The sequence below is a fragment of the Coturnix japonica genome, chromosome 2 (genome assembly GCF_054131305.1).
Source record: "Coturnix japonica strain WE chromosome 2, WE-NBRP24, whole genome shotgun sequence".
NCBI lineage: Eukaryota > Metazoa > Chordata > Aves > Galliformes > Phasianidae > Coturnix > Coturnix japonica.
In genome coordinates, this window is record NC_140664.1 from 123,872,997 (window position 1) to 123,895,597 (window position 22,601).

General features: G+C 39.1%; 1 protein-coding gene across 4 annotated transcripts in view; it reads left to right on the forward strand.

Annotated features, from left to right (window-relative positions):
* Positions 1-22,601, forward strand: part of KIAA1217 (KIAA1217 ortholog) — a 325,153-nt gene that overhangs the window by 50,592 nt on the left and 251,960 nt on the right. Inside the window, exon 1 of one of the 4 annotated variants that reach the window (XM_085538724.1) lies at positions 18,045-18,374. The exons of the other annotated variants lie outside the window; for them this stretch is intronic. The gene's annotated coding sequence lies outside the window, so the exon portion shown is untranslated. Of the gene's footprint in view, positions 1-18,044; positions 18,375-22,601 lie in introns of those variants that run through there. 4 annotated transcript variants of the gene reach the window in all.

Consider the following 22,601-nt stretch of genomic DNA (forward strand, 5'->3'; position numbering starts at 1 on the left):
TTACAATAACCTTGTAAAACTTAGTGGAGGTAGAGTGATAGAAGATTAAACATATAATAAGGGAGGAGAACCTTCTAACAGCAATATTTAGAGACTGCTAAATGAAAAGCCTTCAGCAGAAACATAAAATTAATGACAGCGCATTTTGAGAAGATGCAAAATATGCATGACAGATTTTCTACAATTGAACACAGACAATGACTTTGTTAGCTATGGAAAACATGGGAAAAAGATAGCACTCAATAAAAAGTAGATTATTTTTTTCCTCTACTGATACTAGTTGCTCAAATAACTTGCAGAAATGTAGCACTGAAGATAACACAGTAAATCTTGCTCAGCCCTATCCCTGAAGACTTGTTGGGATAATGACACAGTTTAGGAAACTGCCGCCAGTCGCGTTCAGAAGTGACATGCATTCTGTTGTAAACCAAGCTCTTAGAAACTCTTTTAACCTGTCAAGTGGAAGAACCCTTAGGAAATCACAGCTTTGTTAAGTGTGGGTAGTGTAGGTTAAGGAAAAGAAGTGGTACTTCAGTCAGGTGGAAGAGAGAGAGCTAACTGACAGGGATGTGAACTTAAAAGTCGTGGGTTGTTCTGAAAGTAAAGCCTCCTGTTTATTTCTGTGAAGCTACAAGAGTTACACTGCCTCACTGTGCTCACATTCTCTGATCTTTGGAAACGTTCAGCAAGTATCAGTGAATGTCAAGTGGGTGCCATTTTTTTTCTACATAGAAGAATTCAGTTCCACCCTTTGTTTCCTATGTGCTTCCATGTCAGACACCATTCTGTCAGACTGCCCCTCTGCTGCCATCTATAACATGGAAACAACATGTAACAAAATACGGGTGGGAAGATTCCATTTCAACTGCCATACCACCAGCATCCACCTCTGGCATCATGGGCTAACATAAATAAATAGGAAGCATTACTTTTGGTGTACCCCATATATATATCTATGTATATTCCTGTAGAAAATGTGAGACTTGGCTGCCTCAGAATTTTTGTAAAGTTTCCTGTAGATTTTCAACAGTTTCATTATTTCATTTAAGATGTTCCTGTTGTGCTTAACTATTCTTAGGAAATTACAGTGGCCAAAATTGTTAGATAGCTGCACTGTTTGTATCTGGGCATAGAATAAGTGTTCATTTTTCCTTTCTGGCAGCAGAAGCGTGGAATATGTGTGTACAAATGCCCATTTTTATGTGCTTGTTAAACATCCTTGAATCTTCTACTGTTTAAGAAATAGGGTTGTGTCCTGTTTATGATTAGCAGAAATTATTTACAAATGGATGAACAAGAGTTTAATAAATGAAGAGATATTTGCTGTACATATCAATTAAAATCCTAATTAAAGGATGCTGATGTCCATAGTTCATGGACAGTTGCCAAATAAAGAGAGGGGAAATATCTCTGGAAGCTGCTTTGGAGTATGGAGAAATTATTTTAAGTATTTGAAGAATGTCAGTGAACTTGAAAGCCAATTTCTTTGAGAATGGAAGTTAAAAGTAAAAATTACCTCTCTTTCTGTGTCTGCCTCTTGTTACCTATACTGACTTTGTAACATTTAATTGATGAGCTTTTTCTCATTCTCTCTCTATATATTTATGTAATGTATATATATTTCTGCATCAAAATAGCTAACATTTAGTAGAAAAAAAATACCAGTGAGCTAAGGATATTTAGTAAGAAAGCATGCACAGAGTGCAGTTTGAAGAGTAAAAGAGTTAAACAAATTAAAAGGAAAAAAAGAAAAAAAAAAAAGAAAAAAAAAAAAGAAGAAGGAAAAAGAAGGAAAACTACATCAATGTCAGTGATCCCTGAAGTCTAACTTCTGAATATTCAAGCAGATTGGATATTATGAAGAGCTGTCAGTACTTCAGAGCTATGGATGCCAAAGTAATTATATTTGCAAACCTTGAGATACATCAGCCTAGTTTTCTGCTCTCTGGCTTGGGAGCAGAGAAGCAATTTGGCTGAATCTTTGGGCAATTAATGTTGGAATTAGCTCCAAGTTGAGAATTTTAAGGAATTTATAAAACTATGGCCAGATATAAATGAACTCTTTGGCGCTTTTGAAAGGATCATAGTTTCTGAACCGGGCATTAGCTTAAAGTCGGTAAAAGCTGCACTTCAGAATGTGAGTGGAGATGAAAGTGCGTCTCTGATGTGCTGTTCCTGCCTTAATGTGGAGCTCTTACAAAGCATGGACTGCTGGAGCTCCAGCCTTGACTGTGCCTGAACTCACAACCTAAGTACAGGGTGACCTGCTGGATCTGGGGAAGATGACTTGGGAAATGGAAGCTTTGTGACCTACATTCATTCAGCTTCCTGCCCTGTCCTCTGTTTAGGAAAGGAGCAGCCCTCTCCTAGCTGACTTCCTGAATGGTGACATAGGCTGTCTGAGATAGTTTTGCAGGAGCATCTCATCTGGTGCAGAGAGCCAGAGTCTTAGAGAAGGGCTGTAGCATTCAGACATGCAGAATTTTGGGCAAACTGCATGAGTTGCTAATTGTTCTGGCTTTAACTGATGCGAACAGGAGGTCAGGGAAAGGTGTCTTGGTCAGCTCTCTAGTTAAAAATTGCCTTCTAATTTTTTTCAGTATGATGGACTGATGTTCAGGAACAACGAGAAAATAAGTACTGTGACATTCAAAACTGAATTCGTTTGATGGATAACTTCCGATCAGTTGCAGCAAGAAGCTGCTCTGTCATTACAGAAGATGAAGATCTGGTCTGAAGAAGGATTAATCTTTAAATTTTAGAATATGTTATTAAAAAGATTCTCCCATGCAGGTTTTTAAGTTGGAAACACTTTAAGAACTCCTTTCAACATCTTCTCACCTAACGTTTGTCTTAAAAATGACTGCGTATAAGAGAAGGCTTCTACTACACCTACTCAAGAATTCAGTCAATGAAGACTGCCTCAGATGCTGTGCCAGACAGTAGGTGGGAGTAGGTTAACAGGAAGCAGCCTAATTCAAGTGTCATCTCTGATTTCCACTGATGTGGGAATAGTGTAAGTGGGAGTAATTTGGACATACAGAAGCTGGGAGAATGGAAGGGATTAAACATGACAAATCCTCACATTCCTTTTCATCTTTGAGTACCTGTTGTATAAGTAGCAACAACCAAAGTTCGAGTTGGTCTGACTTGATACTGGCAAACACAGCAAATTATTTACTTTCATTGTCTGCCTTGAGACTCAGAGCCAAAATGTTCAGCGTGTCCCTGGGGAACAGCAGGACTGGTCAGTCCTACAGCAATACCCAACTGCTCTGGCTGAAGTCTGGGAAGGTGTTCACCCAGTACCACAAATACGTGTTTGTCTTGAGTATGTAGTTTGATAGGCAGGTTGAATTTGCCTTAAAATACTCTGTAAACAGGAATTAATATTTTTTTTGTGTCGATTTTGAAGCTTGTAATTTGGATTTTGATGCATTAGTAGTAAAGACATTGTAAGTAGGTCTGTGCCTGAGGAATTAAGTGATATTTGATTGCAGAGCTTACTGCTATTAAATACATACTTACGGCTTATCTGATTTGGAATTTAAATACAGATGTGCTTAAAAATTACTTCATATCCCTTTATTTCTAGTAGTCTTTTATCTTTTGTCATTTAGGCAAAAGGGACTAATGTTTTCACAACAAAGTTAGGTTGTGTTCCCTTCAGATACATGTAGTAGTACACTTGTCAAGTGTGTTTTGTTTCATGTCGATAGAGAGAGGTCTATCTAAATATATACATTATATTAGGACTAAACTCATGCAACTCAAGTCATATTTGCCTGATGGCTCTCTCAGTTCAGGAACTCATGAAATACAGCTGTGCATTGTTTGCATTTATATGGAGATCTTTTGACATTGATGAACAAAGAATGGACTAGTGCCATCATATTTATCTTCAGCAACACCAAGTGCAAGCACAATCTGATCGCTTGGGCTCAAGCAAGTCTTGCAGGAACCACTTTCCATTCTGATCCTCTTTGAAGGTGATTTGAAAAGGCAATGATCCTTACACAATACTCAGGAAGATACTTCTACTTTTCTACTCAATCTTGCAAATTGCTTAGCAAGAACTAGTGAAACGTTTCAGTGCAGAGAAGCCATTTGTAGTATTTGACAGAAGCAGGTTTACTTGGTTCAGGTTTATTTTTTTTAACATACTATGCAATACTGCCAAAGGTGGAGACAAATTAACTTTTATTTATTGTTCTGCTTTTTCCATTATTGCATGGCCAAAGTAAACCACAAACTCTTGCAGCCAATAAGTTATTTCCTCAGTGTTAAAACTGTGGGGACCCAGGCAAACTTTTTACCTGGATGTGAAGAGATATTTTAAGATACCCAAGTGAGTTGCCATATTTAGTTGACTTTTTTTAATTTTTTTTTTTTTTTTTTCATTTAATCTCATTGGAAGCTTTCTATTTTTAAGTGGGGCACAAGGAGCTAATATTACCGAGGTGTTGATACCAGGCTTGGGCTTTAAAGAGTTGTAAACTGACAGGTGGACTAGTTTTAGAGAAGGGAGTAAGTATGTGGCAATTCTGAACCCAAATGCTACATACTGTCAGGATTAGCAGAAAAGATGTACGGCTGCAAGTAAATTAGTTGTAATACACGCAGTATATAACTTTCTGGTGGATAAAGACAGGAATTTGATTGAAATTTTTCTTTCTAGCTTCAAGAGAGTAGAAGTTTGATTTTTGTGCTTATATGGCCTCTGATGATTTAAAGTTTGATTCCATTTCTAGCAGGCACTTCCTGCATAACCTTGGGAAAGTAATTTCATCAATGTGTGATTTTGGTTCCTCACTGAATTCATAACAGCAGGAATATGAAAAACTGTATGTGATATACTATTCTGTTTATGGATGGGTACTTCGATCTAAACATAAATTAATTATGCAACAGAAAAATGAGAATCCATTCTGTGTATGTGTCATAGTTTTATACGATGGCATATTACAGTATACATAAACTGACTACATTTATGAGAAATAATGGAGTGAGTGGTGGTGAGGGGGAATGTTGAGCTTTTTTGTTTGATTAGGAGCTTTTTGACTAATCTTTATCATTTTTAACTGAAGTTCTATGCGGAATTTGCCAGTGCTGTATGTAAAATTTTACCTATAATGATTTTTGATATTACAGTTCATTCCAAAATGCCTGTGATACACCAAACTATAAGCTTACAAATGCATAATTAATTTTAATTTAGGAACATGCAGAATTTTCTTTTGTAATATTTGGCTTTGCACAGTGAATGAGCAAATACTCCTCTGAAATCAGAGAGACTGAGATGTGAAGCAACAAAAAGTAACGAATTGAATACAGTACATTCAGAGGTATTAATAATGCATGAAGATCACTTGCTGTTTTTCAGATGCTTCATTCCTATTCAGAAGGAGGGAGAGAATGAGGATGCACAGTGTAGTCAGGAGCGAGTAGTAGATGATTGCAGGACCCTGTCCTGAGTAGAACTGCACAGATGATGAATTTTGCCCTGTCATGGTTTGGGGCTGGTTTTATTGCATACTGTGAGCTTATATTACAAAAGGAGTGGGGCTGGCCTCTAGAGGTAGCTCCTGAGTAGAGCCATATGGAGTTTCAGGAGCACAGAAATAGGTGTAGAAACACGGATGCGTGTGGTTCTGTCACTTGGATCCTTCTCAGCTACTCTCCAAAAATCCCCTTTGAATCTCAAAAGTGTGATGTATTATATGGCAAAGAGATGTAGTAAGAAGTCACAGACCAGAAAGTGAGAGGCGCTGGAAGGGCTGCCTGGTGGTCTCAGTATACTTGGCATTAGTTGTCAGTATTATCTGAATATTGGTAGTCTCTCTGCGCTCTGAAGCACTGTGATTTGTCTCTGGCCACAGTAAACTTCAGTCATCCTCATCCCCCATCTCAGCTGGGCTCTGCGGGACACAGTATTGCAGCGATCCCTGCGGACGTCCTATCCGAGAGGATGTTTTTTTCAGTTTCTCAATGTTTCTAATCCATTTCATGTGAAAAAAGATGAGCAAGGCTGAAGATTTCAGTCAGTGCAGGAGGTCAGGGGGTTTCCTGGCCTGGTGGAACCCAGGAGAAGGGTTTCTACATTTAGGTCTGTGTGATGAGGTAAGAATTGAATTTACCTCCTGAGTAGTTTCTGGAACTGAATTAATGATCCAAGGAAAGTATAGTTGAATTAAAAGCGGTTTTCACAATTGTCTTTAACTAATTGACTAATGCTAATTAAAGCCTGTTTTTGAACAAACCTGGTTATAAACAGTTCATGGAGGTCAAGATATATTTGTTTTTCTTTTTTCTTTCTTCTTTTTCTTAAAGGAGTTATGTGCCTGGATTCCTCTTAAGGAATTTTATAGCAGTTTATGTAGTCTTTTAATTTTTCTACTCCTAATTTAAGCTTAATATTCTCTTTTTAGTGGCGTATGTGTATTTCTTACAGTTATTTCACGAAAAAGTTGCAATACAAAATCATGCATTAATAAGGCATGTTTAAGATGTACCAGAAGCTGAATGCCCGGAGAGAAAGGTTTCTGTGTTGTATATTCATGATGTTTTATTTACATCTGTGTAACAGAGAAACCCATGCAGTGTATACTTTACGATCATATATATTATTTAAAAATACATACAATAATGTTGCCACAACAAAAGCCGGTGACCTGTCTTTAATTTCCTGGCACACCCTTCAAGGCGCAAACCAGTTTGTGGAAGGGCTGGCTTGCAACTGGAAGTTGCTCCATGCCAATGAAACAAGGAGGAGTGTCCAAGTCCTCCTGTAATGTGCCTGTGCATGTTTCGTCCCAGTGGCGTTCCTCTCTTCTTGAGTTCTAGCTGATAGGTGCTGTGGAGTTCCTCCTAGGATAACCCTGGAGATAACTTTTCCAAAATTACAGTAAGTGCATGACATTCTTGAACATGTTTGTGTTTATTTTTGCTTTCTGAAATGTCAGTGGTGGTCGGCAGCAGTCTTCAGGAATTGGGTGCTCTTCTCAATAGAAGGTAGAGACTCCCCTATGGAGTCTCTTTCTTGGAGAGTCCATGAAACTGCCTGGACATGGGCCTGGGTAGCCTGCTGGGTGTCCCTGCTGGAGCAGAGGTTGGGCCAGAGGTCCATGACAAACTTGGTCTTTCTGAGATTGCATGCTTTGAAGTGGAGATGTTTACTGAGTGCTCTAAACTGTTGTTAGGCAATAAAAGGACTTCTCGTTTTTCCCATGAAGGATTTTGGTAATAGTGATGGGCAGCAGGGAAAGCTTATATTGCCAGAGAAAGGTGCAGTTTTACACCATCCTCCAGCAGCCTGAGAACATAAAGTTTACCCTGGCTTGCTTAAAATATAGGAGGAGTTCTATGGACAAATCAGTTTGGTCTGTCATTTTAAAGCCAGTAGAGACTTAGAGATTTACGTGTGCCACATACTGATACTACAATAAAAGTACCCGAAGAATGATGGCTTTATGGTGAGAAGAAACTGCAGCATTTGGACTTTTCCTTCTGCTGGTAACTGCTGACGTTTTGAGCTACTGGAGCTCAGCATTTTGAGCTACAGGAGCTGAGTGGCTGCTGGGCTGGTTGCACAGGTTCGGGGTGGTAATAACCAGAGCTAGCTTGGGATGGATTCTGAACCCACTCTGATGGGCAGTGGACATGTGAGAGTTTCTGGGTGTAGCTTTTGGCAGGTCTTCTGTCTAGAGTGGTTCTGAGTTTGGTGTATTGTATTCTAAAAAAACATTCAGATTAGTTGAGCAGCATAATGGTTCATATGCTGTTCTGAGGGATTACTTGGAAAGAACCGCCAGACTTCCCTCTGCAAATGGATAATTGTAATGTTTCCAGATGGTGTGGGTAGTTTTGCTTCAGTCAGAATCAGGAAGCTAACATTAGACAAAGGTAAGCAATATGCTTTCTGTTTGCTCTGACAGGGGTTGTGTGGAAATAGGAGACAGTAAGCCAAAGGTGCTAATAGAGCTGTCTGATAAAAAAGTACCACATACTTCTTGGCACTGCCACAGGGATTGCTTTGGAAAAAGTGGTGGTTACTTTTATTCATGCTGATATTTTTCTTCTGGAAAATTCAATTTCATCAAAATTATGTTTCCCCTGCTGGAAAAATGAAATTTTAGTGATACTTTTTTTTTTTTTTTTTTCTGTTGGATGGCAGAGCAGCAAAGAGGGAGATAGCAGTACGTCTTGCTACAGGGAAAGCTCCAGTTTCAAGTTGATTCTATTTTTGTATTACTTTTGTTCATGTGCACAATGAAGCAAAAATCATCTGAAATAACACTTCGTTTTTACCACGCACAATGCTTTAACTTACCTGAAATCATTTTTAATTGTACATTTCCCAGTAGGAAAACACTTCTGTTAATCCTGGATTGGGATGTTGTTGCTCAAAAACAAATAAAACAAACCAAGTGGAATTTTCCACTGAGATGAATCTCCGTTCCAGAAAATCTCTAATCAGATCTATATTGTTCAACTGTTGAAATAATTAATTGAATCGTTGCTTCATGTCTTTAGTGTTATCAGGCTGTCTAAGTGGTGCAGATTACAATAGCATTACATTATATGCTAATAGGATAGCAATTATCCTGTTGTATTTGTTCTGGTCCCCACCTGGGTTGGGCATGTCAAAATATTCCATCTGACTATAATCTCCCACTTGAGCTCATTAAGCAACGCTTGCTGGAATTTTGTCTTGTGAACACACGCCAGTTGATTAAACTTGTTGATTTGCAAGTTCGTGATCCTTAGCAAAGGTCTTGAAATTGTGCATCACCCCAGCATTAATCACGACATCAACTCTTAGAAGGATTTGTACTCTTTGGTCTTATTTAGTAGGTACCACCTCTGCCCCAGTATTTTATTGGGTGGCTACTTTTAATGGGTCCATATCCATAATGCTGAGAGATGTACTTGGGATGACTTAACTCTTGGAAACTCTCTCAGGTGCCTTCCTGAGGAGGAGGACAGAGCAATGACAGACTGCCCTGGGGGGTGTCTGTGTAGGTAGGTTTTACTCTCAACAGGGTGGATTGTATTTTCCACAAGAGCTTCCAAATCACTGTGTGCACAATTCTTATGGAATTTATTTATTTATTTATTTATTTATTTAATTGTCTTTGGGAGCTTTCTAAGTACTGCCTTCAGGCTTTGGTATGACTGTAGACCTTATGTCCTAATACCACTTTGTTACCTGTGGGACAATGCTTGTTGATAGGAACTTTCTAAGAGAACTGCAACCTGGACATGAGAAAAATTGGGCACTTAGTCATTGCTCTCATGCTACCTTCTGTCATCTTCTGCTGAAGAACAATGAGAGGCTGACAGCCATGGAGCACAGATCAGATGTAGGAACACAGTGGTCTGGAAAAGGACTGTGTGAACATAAATTACTGGTACTACAAAAGAGGCCAGAAATTTAGAGTTATTCTTTTTCTTTTCTTTTTTCTCTCTCACTATATTTGAAAATTGCAAGTTGTGCTTAGAATTGATTTTGTTCCTGAAGTATGGAATTTGTCCAATGTGGGATTAAGCAATGCATTGTTGTGTTGAAAGCAGCATTTTAAAAGGTGAAGCGTTCTTCCAGTGGATAAGATGGGAATTCTGAAGTGTAGTGGATAATACTAAGGCCAGAGTTTGTGTGACAAAACACCATCAGTTGATGGTTTTCAAAATCCTGTGGAAAGGTCCAAACCTGATCATCTATTCTCAGAGTCAGCATAATTCTCTGTAGTTTTATATTTTAAAAACAAACATTTCAGTTCTTAAATTCCTGCAAGTAACTCAATAGTCTGAAGCCCAACCATTATACTTCCAAGTCAGTGTGCAAGTATAAAAGAGTAATGATAGTCTTTTCATATGAACGTGAGGCAGAAACCTCCAGACCTCTACTGAAGTGGTAATCTTGCTGGTGGGTGGGCAGGAGTTATATGTCCTTAAGTGATGTTTCTATTCATATCTGAATTTTTGCCAAAGAAAATTTTCTAAATCAATCTGGCTGTCTGAGAGCCAGTTGTAAGCTGTATTTACTTCTGGATGAATCCAGATTAAAAAAATCTGCAGCGTAGACTTAGTGTACCTGAAACTCTTCAAAAAATTATTGGGCATTTCTAGACTTTGGGCTTTACTCCTTTTGCCTTGTATGAACAGCTGCTTTGTGCACCTACAGATTCTTCCCTATCTCTAACAATTTCTCCTCTTGCTGCCTTTTTTTTTTTTCCTTGTCACTGCTGCTTTCACACTCACTTTCTTTCCACTCTTTGCTACCTTTTCCATTTGCTCATAGCCATGTGGCTACGTAAGCCAGCATAAAGATAATGTTGATGTCCTTCTCATTCCAGTTCAGTGATAACCTTGTTTGTCTCCTGTAGTTTGCTTCTCTTCCCTGGAAGAACAGCAAAGAACACCAATATGAAATCTGGGATGGCTGATGAGTTCTGTCTGAGCTGTAGAGCAGGAAGTGTTTTTATTGCTGGAACATCCTCCTCCTGTGCAGGCTTCAGTCAACTGGTTTTGCTGTTGTTCCTCTAGGACTTGGCCTTACAGAATCATGCTCTTAATTACTTGCTGAAATTATGTTAAAATGCTTGTAGGTAATGCATTAGTGAGCATTAGTAGATTTTTTCCCTCCCCAAATGTTTCCCATTTCCATTTAAATTTGATTATTTGCAAATACTGAGATTAGACACCAGCATGTCCTGAATTGGTGCAGTGCATGATACCGATGTTCCTCACATCCACTTGATGGTTGATGAATCCTGTTCTCAGTGTGGCCCGTGTGTTTTTTAACTTGTCATTGTGTTTCTTTGTCTGTTGGCCGGTTGTGACACTGTCAGTTCTGAGCAGCAATTTGCTGAGCTTTAAATAACTCAAGTTTTGAACTTTCTGACCAGTATTATTAAAAAGTGAAAGGATTAGTCAAGGAGAAAAGAAAAAAGGTTCTTGATGAGCTACTCTAACTCTATTGAATGGACTAAAATTGGCCCTGTCATTCTTGTTCCTACTTTTGGGAATCTCAGAGTAATTGCAATCAACAAAACCAGCCAAGCCATGCCTCAAAGAAGCTGAAGTTGTAATGCATTTCTTTTTTTTTTCTGATGATTTACTTTCCCCTCTCAATATATATATAAAATATCACACACACATACATATATATTTGGTACATATATATAAAGAGATATATATATATTAATATATAAGATTTGGAAGTTAACAGTTGCTTCCCCTTACAGTATGTGCATCAGATAAACAATGTGCAACTGGTAAATAAATGGGCAAATATTAAATCAGAATATAATCAGAATAATAAAAGTGGAGTAGACAGCAAATGCAGCTGATGCTCAGGAGGACTGGTTGGGTCTGGTCCCACTTCTGATGTTTTGGTTAGTTAAAAGCCATGATTGTGTTCCACATGAACTGCAACTTTGTATATGTGTTTTGCATCTATTAACCATGTTATGGAGAAGATACAGACGGAGATGAAATTGTTATGGAGGATTTGAGATGGAACGAGCATGCTAATGAGCCTATGCAAAAATGCATCTATTAGCCAGATGGTGAGTTACACTGGCATTGACTTCTGTTTACCATCTGTTTAATTCCTCAGAAAGAGATAGGAAAGAAGCTAGAAGTGGTGTAGAGGAACAACAAAGTGTAATAGAGCAGTAACCTTCACAGTCTGTCCTGAATGTTGCCTTTCTCAAATAGATACATACCTGTTTCTTGTGTCTGGCAGGGGATAGCAAACTACAGAGAACTCAATCAGTTCTGCAGTGCCTAGTTCTCCCCTGTGTCCCCATCCTCAGTATTCCGTGAGAAAGACCCATAGTCCCTCAGTGAGAAAAAACACTTAAAATTGTTCAAAGCAAATTATTGCAACAACAACAACAATAAAATCTTTAAATTACTAAACAATGATTATCACTGACAGGAAAAAGGTCCTGAATTTAGAGAAAGAAAATCTAAGGTCAGGACAGTCCAATAACCATATTAAAAGCTTTTCTTTAAATGCAGTTTGAAACATTTCAAGCTCTTTTTGTTAAACATTTCAAGTGACAAATTCAGAAGAAAATAATAGTCCAATGTTGTATTGACAGAGGTGAGTATTTTAGGCTGAAGGTGGACAATTCTGAGTTGCTTAACAGCGTCCTTATGCAAAGGCACTTGAATCTCACATTTCATGTTTGCTTGCTCGCTAGAGGGTAGCAGAGAGAGAGAGAAGCTGAGAGAGAGCATTTTAGCGCAGCTTGTGCTCAGTAGGGATGAGCACACTTTCTGTATTTTCTGCCCTTCAGGCTCCTTGGTAAAGCAGAGGCTGTTTGATGCTGAGTGTAAACCAACAATGTAAAACTGAATTTACGCAATTCTAAATAATTTCTGGTCATAACATTGCTCACAAGTTAATGTTAATGTTTTTTAGCGTATAAACATAAGCATTTTCAGGATGCATATTGTTCAGGAAGAGCATTTTTGCCTTGTCTATATTGTGTGTAGGGGACACCGTCCCATGTGAATAATGAGGTCGTTTTAAAACAATACCTTAACCTTGCAGGGATGCAGCTCTTCAAGGCTGTGCTGGCGTGCATAACGCTGAAGTCAATACCTGCAGTGTAAAATCTCTCACTGCCACCACATTAAATATTCGGACAAAAGAAGCTGTTGCACTGTGCATGGCTGTTGCCTGCTTAGCACAGCCCATGAGTGGTTTGGAAGGCACGCAGGCTCAGAGCAGGAGCTAGAACTCACTGTGGGGGCGACACATCTGTGCTCGTCATCTCCAATCCCTTTTTGACATTTCAGTCCTCCCATAATATAGACCCCGTAGTGCTAATTATTACCTCAAAATTCAACAGGTTTCAGTATGACTTACTTCTATCCTTCCAGGGAATACAATGAGAGGAGTTTCAGAAAGATGTGTTGAAGTCTGGCCGTACCCACACCACACTGTTACAGTATTAACAGGCAAGCCAAAAATGTTACCCTATAGCAACACACCATCAATATATATTGCCTGCAGTATACACTCTCAGGTATTTAATAAAGAAGATTTTGAAGTTATGCAGTTTTATGAGGTGTTGTTAGAGGTAATGTTTCACTGGCTGAGGCTGGTATTACTGTGTTAGGAATTGCACTTTTTTCCAAATAATTCGTTTTGCAGTTTGCCTTTGTTTGCCTGTGATACAGAAAGTAGTCTCAGGAACAGATTGCTTGAAGTACTTTGCCCATCTTTGTTGTGTGTAAGTTTGAGCTCATGGCAAAAAAAAAAACCAAAAAAAAAAACCAGCCCGGCATTTCATTAAGTAATGGGACTATTTGTCAACAAGAGGAGCTATCTAAAGTATACTCACTTAACTACAAACAACTCAAGGTCCAAAGTAAAACCTTTCTGTACTGTGCCTGTAGAAGAAGAGTATGGAGTGAAAAGCTGTGCTGCTGTCCTGCCCTTCTCCTTGGAGTCCTCATGCACATGCATAGATGAAACATGCCTGAGGCATCCTCTGCACATTGCAGCCTTTGAAGCTTTTGCAGGAGGTGCCTTTGTGACAGCCTCTCATTGCAGTTGGCATGGGGGGCTTGTTAGGTGTAACCCAGCCTGATGTTCTGCCCATCAAATGGCTTCTGTGGAAAATAATAATAATAATGATTAAAAAATTGAGGAATCTTTGAATGGTTCACCTCTCTGCATTAAAACATTTGTCAATTTCTATCTTGCTTCTGGTCTGTATTCTGCTAAAAGACTGAAAGGCACAGAGGGAATTCATAAATGTGCTCCTTATTAAATATTATGTGGAAAAAAAGAAAGTATGTTGTGTAGAGAACCATCCTCCTTGTTCTGCTGATTCAGATGCTTAGTGATTAAACGTTTATAAACCAAAATTGAAATATAGACTCACATTTTATCCTGTACATGAAATTAAATATGGTTCTTTTCATCAAATTGAATTACCACATCAGTCTTCAAAGACTTGAGAGGCTTTGGAAGCTTTGTGTTGCAGCAGACAGATGTCTAGGCTATGGTTAAACCTTTATAGTGTTTCACTTATGGATCATGATGATGGATCATGTCTCAGCTCTGTTCTTTTATCTCTGTTATAGCAGACATTTTGGACTTAGATTCATACCAGGGAGTGTAAATAATGTAATTGGTTCTGATATGCTCCAGTGAGAACGAGCCATCAGATGAGCAAAGGCCAGATGACATGTTATCTACCTGAAATCTAGATTGGAATTAGCTAAGAAAAAACCACAACAGTTATATTGCTTATTCTCAGTGAGCTGCTTCTGTGTTTTAATGAATTATTTTACAACAACATTTAAAAATGAATTTCGACAAAATTATGGAGTTTATTTATATGCATATATTCATTTAGGCTAAAGTAAAGCTACTCAGGAAACTTAGATTTGGATAGCAGTTCAGAGACCATTACACCACCATAGCACTAATTAGTTCAGTATTAATAAACTACTTACTCCTCTTTCCTTCATCACAGGATGTTCACATTTGCTTTCCCCCCCTTACTTTATGTCTGTGGTTTTCAGCTCCTCTTTCTCCATTCCAGTCTGCAGATTTCCATACAGTAAATGCCCCCAGACTGCATTTCTTTCTCCTTTCTCCTGTCATGCTTGTGCAAACAATTTAGTGCCTTTCAGGAAGTGTGGGGAATATAAGCATTTGTGACATATAGATAACAAGTGTTCCCCTAAGGTGTACCCATCCTGAAGAAGGTAGGTTTCAGATTTTCCAAGTCCTTATCTGCACATTCATGTGTCATATTCCAATTGAAAATAGCTGCTTTGAAGCTCACTTTTGTCTGGGATCCTGCTAGCAGTTACACAACGTGTTGTATGTACAAAACTCCCATAACCCACTGCCACAAAACGATATGAGCACCAGTCTCTCTTAATCTTAGTACTATTTCTGTCATTTTGATCTTAAGGGCAATAGTGATGTTTGCAATGCTCTCTCCTGCCTCTGGTTTTGTTATATGGTCTTATTCTTGTACCTTCACCCAGTGATTTTTGCTCAGAATTTTCTAAAAGGTAAGCACTAAATGGCTGTGTATGGAGTCCTGCCCTCTGGGTTCTTGAATGCTTATGTAGGCCAAAAAAAACATCCTTTTCTTTGGCACCTCAAATTGCTTTTCTACATAGAAGTGATGTTTCAATAGTTTAAAGACATCTTTTTCAAGAGAAAACTGGTTTTACCAATATCATGCATGATGTCATGACAATGTATTACTATAGGGGCTAAGGTGACATTAGCACTATTGGACACTGATGTTTTGAGATGAGCTACTATTCTGCTTTCCCCAGTGTTAGCCTTCTGGTGAGTCTGAAGGTTTCTCTCCTGATGTTTCCAGCAGATATTGTCTCAGTATGGGGGTAAAATCAAATTTTCATAATCAAAAAATTTCATAATCAAAGGGCAGTTCACGTGGATGCACAAAGGAGTCAACAGTATTGAATAGAACTTGTGCAATATCAAAGTGCCAAACAATGATGAAATAGAAATATAAGGATTTCTCCTCATTCTGGCTTTTCTGTCTCATCTGCTTGTTTCCTTCTTATGTCTGCTTCGTGTTGGTGAGTGTATGTATCATTTTATTTGTTAGCATGCCTATTTATGTTTAGTAGGTGACAATCTTTATATTAACACCACCAAATCATAAGTAACAGTAGTGTGGTTCAAAGTGCATAGCATATGTCAATCAACTTTTAAAAATTCTCTGAATTTTCTTTCACAGTATTTATAACCATCCAGAGGATTTTATTACTCTTCAGGCAAAGTCCATTCATGTGCCTGATGTACCCGAGCTGGATTGTTGGATGATTTTTTTAGCACATCAACCTTGATGGCGATTATGGAAAAGTTTCAGCACAGACTGATGTGCTTCTGAAGTACAACTATTGTGCAAAACCACACAATATATAAGCAGTAAATGTGCGTGTATGCACGTCATTCCTACAAACTTGTCAATTCATTTTTGCTCAGTGCCAAACTTTGTGTCATCACATGAGCTACTCAGCTCTTGCTACAACTCTGTGCCAATGTGAGGGTACTGTGTGGACAGCAGCAGCCCTTCCCTTCCTCCATCTTCTCATCCCTCTTCGAAATTGCCTTCAATAAAATTCTGTCATGGCCAAGTGCAAGTTACATTCCTTTGTAAGAAAGGAGAAAAGAGAACCTTAGACAAACAAAGCTGATGGTGATAGGACAAGGGGGAATGGCATTAAACCAGATGAGGGGAGATTCAGATTAGATATTAGGAGGAGATGTTATACTCAGAGGGCAGTGAGGCACTGCTGCCCAGAGAGCTGTGGGTGCCCCATCTCTGATGGTGCTCAAGGCCAAGTTAGTTGGGGCTCTGGGCAGCCAGATCTGGGGGTGGGCAGTTCTGCCCATGGCAGGGGGTTGGGGCTGGGAGGGTCTTTGAGGTCTCTTCCAACCCAAACCATTCTGTGATTCTTTACATTTTATATCTTCAACAACAGAACACTTGTATAAACCAGTTGATACTGTTATTGTGTTCCCCAAAGGATTTTATGTATTTCACTGGGTAGGATCTTGTATAAAGTGTTCAATACATGGGCATGTGTAAATGGCCACATGTATGCAATCTCATGCCTGAAGTGCATGCCAGCATTCGAGGCTTCTGTTTAGATTCCTTGTTCTGTCAGGACTGAGTAAACTCATTTTAAATTATCCAAAGCACCGCACTTCAAAATAATACCACAGCATCGATGCTTTATGTAAGTGCCCTTGAATCCCGGAATCCTGGGGAAACTCAGGCAGTGTACCTGCTGAGTGTGCATCCATGTAGCATCTAGAAATTTAGTTTGGATACTTGACTGACATTGAGTAGTAACAGGTTATTGCAATTTTTAGTCTTTGTGCATTATAGTAATAAAATCTGCAGATATTGTAGTCTGTGAGCGCCTTTATCATTTGCTACTAAGGCCTTTTTCTGCCTCTCCCTACTTAAGTTTTTGGTTAAGAAGAAATGTGGGTTTTAAAGCTTGTAAGCGGCCAATTTCACATGGACCGCATAAATGAGAGTTATGAAAGCACAGCGTGCTCTGCACGGAAGGCCTGTGCTGACCTTGCCTCCCTGAGGACCAGGAGCGTTTTGGCTGCCATTCCACACTCTTTCATTTTTATTGGATATTTGGAATGTCTTCATTGAGGAGTTGCTGGCCTTTGTTACATATTTTAAGGGTATGACCTATAAGATATGGAGGCAGTGTGGATTGTCTGTGGGGTGCCGGAAGGTTTAATACTTTAAAATGTTTAATATATTCTCACTGTCAGGAATGTCCAGAGAAGGGAGCACAGGGGAGGCTGCCTCCTCCAGCAGTGCTTTCTTTGCAGCAATGGCAGCCCTTATTCACTGGGGGTGAGAGATTATTTCAACTGCTTTAGGTTTTTTAATCTCTCCTCTTCTTATGGATTGAGAAGTGTATTTTGCACATCACAAGCACAGATTTTCTCAGTAGGAAAAACGCATTGGTGTCAAATGGAGCTGTACAGTGGGCTCCAGTCCCTGGGGCTAGCTCAGGAAAGTCCCCTTTATGCCTAAAGGGAAACAGGGTATTTAGATGAAGCCTTGCCTGCTTTATCTGTCAGGCATGCACAAACACAGGATTAGCGGATGCAGTAGAAGTTGCACAATAGTTTGTTGGTGCATAGCTTGTGTCTGTTGACCCCGTGCTGGTGCCGGGGTGCTAATGCCCAGACAGAGGAGTCAGCAGTCACTTTCACCACTTCTGCTTTGTAACAATAATCAATGCCCGGGGGATTAAATCTATTTGCACCAAGTCTCCATCTGGAAAGTCCTTGTGGCGGTGGTGGAAACAGTAGGGGGAACTACAGGTTTTCACAAAGTTACTCATCTTTTCTCGCTGAGGAAAAAGGCTAATTGCAGTCTCAGGAACTTCACGTCTCACTGGATGGTTTCTTGTGCTGATTAATAGGGGATGGGGCAGCAGTGGCTTCCTGGCTCACCTCCTGTGTGCTGAGTGCTGACATGTGAGTATGTGATGTGCACAGCTTCCACGTCCTATCTGGATTCCAGCAATAACTTGTTTGTGTATCTCTGAGTAGAGCTAAATGCGTTAACGATCTTATATTTTTCTGAGTATTTCTGAATCTAGCCCTCATTTATCTTAATGATTTGAGTAACCTCCAGCAAGCTTACTAACAACTGCGTAGGCTAAGGAAGCCTCCAGAGAAGCAAAATCGGCTAACTTCATCCAAACTTAGCAGAGTTTGGACACATAAGTTATTTATGATCTTTTGAAAGTCAAATTCAGAATACTGCTGGTTGTTTTTCTGTTTTCCAAAGAAGCACAGAGCAGTGCCGGTAAGTTTTATGTATTTATTTTTTGCTCAGGATGGCGTATTGCGTGCGTCTCTTGGGGTGTGTTTGTGCTGCGTGCTCTGGCTGCTCTGTTGCGAGAAAGAAACTGCTTAATAATGTTAATTCAGTGTTTTCATCGGAAATCTTTGTTGTTGTTGTTGTTCCTAAGCAAGAATGAGTTCCTTCCTGTGTTTCCTTGTAGTCCTCTTGTAGCATTACAGGCTGGCTTTGTTCTTTTCTGTTCTCGCCAGGGAACTACCCCAGTTTCAACAGCTCGGCCAACTGCTTGCCAAGCCTGCTCCTCCCGCACTGCAGCGCAGCTCTGGGGGAGATGTGGGAGCTGTGGTGCGGCAGCAGGCAAAGGCGCAGAGAGCAGCAGGAACAGAAGGGATCTATGAAGACTGTGTTTAGACATATGCTATTGTAGTGTGCCAACAGATAGGATGCATCAGAACAAGAGGCAAAAGTATTATTATTTTTATGGTTGTTTAGGTTTAGTAGATCTTTCTACACAGGCTGTTCTCAGAGGTTGCATGGTGCATTGTTGACTTTCCTAAGTAAAGCAAAGGGAATGCAGCAGCAGAATCTGAAATGTGAATTATTTAAAGATATATAGATATATATATTCAATTGTTGGTTCTCTCCTCTTCCCTTGACTTTTCTGCTGTTGTCTGAGCAATGCACAGGCATCTCCCGCCAGGAGCAGGACAGGGACAGTGATTCCTGCCTGCAAAGAGATGCAGATCCCTTTGGGCTTTGATCCCATAGGGGAGGGCATAAGGAAAACATTGAAAAATACCCAAACAAGTACTTGAAAGAGGTTACTGGCAATAAAAAGGAGGTGGGAAGAGAATTACCTTGGAAAAATAAAGCTCAGCCAGCTCTGAGCCCCTTGGCCCAACCCGGCTGCAGTGAGCTTCCCACCTCCAGCTTCCTTTTTGGTTGTGAGGAGATTAGAAAGCAATCAGTGAGGGTGCATGTGGGTTTGGAAGATAGAGAGAGAACTGGAGAGCGATCCAACCTGTCATACGTTTCCTTGCATGGCATTTCCTTTGCTCAGACATTTAGAGAACCAGTAAAATAACACAGGTGCTGTTTGGTGTCATTAGTACTTTTGCCCTCAGCAAGTCCTCAGGTCATTCAGCAATTCCTCTCCAGGTTTTGCATACGGACTTTTTAGTCTTTAGGTGTTATTTTTTTTTTCCTTTGAAATTGACCACTGCTATTGAACTAACACTGTTTGTAATTTACATTCACTTTTATTTCTAATGCAAAGGATCAAAAAATGATTTTAACAGAACTCAAAAACTTTCATGTAAATATAACTCAGCATATTTTGTACTTGGCTTATATGAAGCAAATATTTCTATTTGTTGCATCTGCAAGTACTAGAAGCACTTTTAGAAGTTCAGATGAAGGTCAACAGCAGCTATTTCACTTTCTCAAGAAGGAAATTGCAGAATAAGTCCTTCAAGTTAGCGCAAGATTTAAAGTTAAACTGAAATGCTTGGCAGTTCTGTGGAGACATTTGACCAAATTTGAGGATATCATGTGATGGCAGCCTGGAAAGCTGGGGCTGTGCATGTGTGTATAACTGATATGATTAATATCACTATGACAGCTGAGTTCAGTAAAAATTCCCAATGCAACTGTTAAAGATATGTTAAGATAGTATATAGAGACATATTCCTGCAAAGATTAATGCTCTTTCATCTACTCTTGAAGTGCTCTTAAGTTTCAAACAGTACTTCATGAACATGTTGATATCTGTTTCATGTTATTAATGACTTAATTGTAATGTAGATACAAGCTGTTCATCTTCACATCCTGCTGACTTGGTGTTGCCAAACAGAATTTCTGAGAAATGTCTGCTAAACAAAAAGAAAAAAAAAAAAAAAAAGAAAGAAAAGAGAAAGAGAGAGAAATAGGAGAATCGGTCCAATCATATGCACAAACCAGAGCAGCCTCTTGCAGGCTGTGATGTCAGCCCCCCCCTCCAGGCTGATGATTATCTCACCTCCAGGAAAGTGAAAAATGGCTTTGGATAAAGGATGAAAAAAAGATGGCATGAAGTTTCATGATTGCCATAAATCTTGGAGCAAAAAGGCTCCGTAGCAATGGTACAGCACTCTGAAGTGTGCTTCTGAAATATGCTGAATGAATCACTAGTTGCCTGTTTGGTTTTTTTTTGGGGGGGTGCCATTGACTGGAAGCAGTGGTTTTAGATTCCAGTTGTGCTTTTGCTGATGGCAGTAACAGTTCTGATAGTAAAGATAGCAAATTTTATTGCATAAACTCAGTCTAGTAAGTGTTTAAGAGTGTAAATTTTAGTCTCTGACACTGCTTTTCTTCAAAGCTAAGAAAACAACTTGAAATAACTTGCTGAACTGGGATATATTATTTACAAAGCTGTCTGCTTTGTAGTGCTCATCTTCTATGCCAAATATTATCTATCTCTATGAATCACAAGCACTGGCGATTACCCTGTTACCTTCCCACCACTCTGAAAGTAGTAGGAAAATATTTCAACCAATGCAAAACTAATGGTAATAAACACCTTGATGATTGTGTGTTATCTGATACAATCCTGTCAGCAGGCTAAAATTGTGTGCAAGTAGTGGAGGTGGAGAGAGGTCAAATGAACTGCTCACATATGTGAAGAGAAAGCATGCTTCAGTTAAAAGTGTGAAATAATTTTGTGTACTGGGGACCAAGAGGGTGTGAAGTCTCAGAATTCTGGCTCTTAAGACTGCTCCAAATTGAGCTGTTCTCATCAGGAATCCCTGAGGCTGATGAGAGTTAAATCAGTGATTTTAGGGCCTTGTGGCACACTGTGTCCTGTGATGGAGCTGCTGATGCTGAGCATCTCAGGAGAGCAGTCTTGCAGCAGCATGGCTGGCTTCTTGGAAGGGACCTCAGTATTATCTGTGAACTCACTTTGCAGTTTCTGGAAAGGAGTTTGGGGTTTTACCCCTTTAACTTTGGAATGTAGTTAAAAAAAATAAATGCTTTTGAAGGTGAATGTTATTTGGAGGATAAAATCTGACTGTGATCCAGCTTGTTGAAATATATAATGCATTTTAATTTCCTGAGTCCTATTGCCTCAGCCGTACTCTGACATAAATGGTGTGAGGCCTTTCGGTGACTTTTGAGGATTGGCCTTGTATATGTCTGTCTGTGCACATAGAAAATAGAGCTGTGGCTTATTGAAGTGCAGAAACTTTATTTTCCATTGTCCCTAACAGAGTGTAGCTAAATTACTGTAACTGATGTGCCTCCATTTTCCAGTGCTATAGTCTCTATTTGTTATGTCTACGTACATATTTAATATAAGGATACAAATATTTGTAATAGAAAGAGCTCTAGGTTTGAAAAACATTTGCAAATAAGTGTGAGTATATAGAAAAGATTGCAGGATAAAATAAATGAAAAAGGAGTAAAGTATATTAACATCCTGAATGATCTTACGTCTCATTACTATTCAGCCCCTGAGTTGCTTATGTTGGAAGCTTTGTTGTTGGCTGCCATGAGGAAGGGGTCATAAATACAGTGTTTTCTGTACTGTGTTCAAATCAGGTAGGTATGTGAGGATCTACCTCAAGTAGTGATAAAAAAACTGCATTACTTACAAATATAGGAATGTGAGAACAAGGGGAAAGTGTGCTGTCTTTGTTTTTGTTATCTAGAGATGTGTTTTGTCTGTTAATGTATTGTCTATAAGCTACACATCCAACAGAAAAATTAAAACTGAAATTCAGGTTTTAAGAGAAGAGCTCTTATTTGGATGTGATTGCATTATATCTTTAGTCCTTTTACAGACTGTGTCCATTAGTAAAACTAAGTTGTTTTTTTCTTTTAGGAATGACCATCTAAACAACTTTAAATTTTGTTCTCCTCTTTGCACAGAATTTTGTATTTACGTTGTTCATTTCCAGCAGAAATTAAGAAATCTTGACTCAACCAATTAATTGTGCTTTTGCTCTGAAGTCTCAGTCTAAAATCTCCATTAAAAAAAAAAATCAGTGTTTCATGTTTGAGGGATTCTTGATATTCTTAGTGACCTAGAAAAGTATATAAGAAGTCAGTTTCAGTGGTTGCAGTAGTTCAAAGTCTCTTGGCGTTATTCAATATTAGATAATTCTAAGAGAAAGAGAAAAGATACTTGATTTTTTTCTGCAAGAACATTATGATATACCACACATTAATTTTGTGTGAGTGGGGATAAATAAC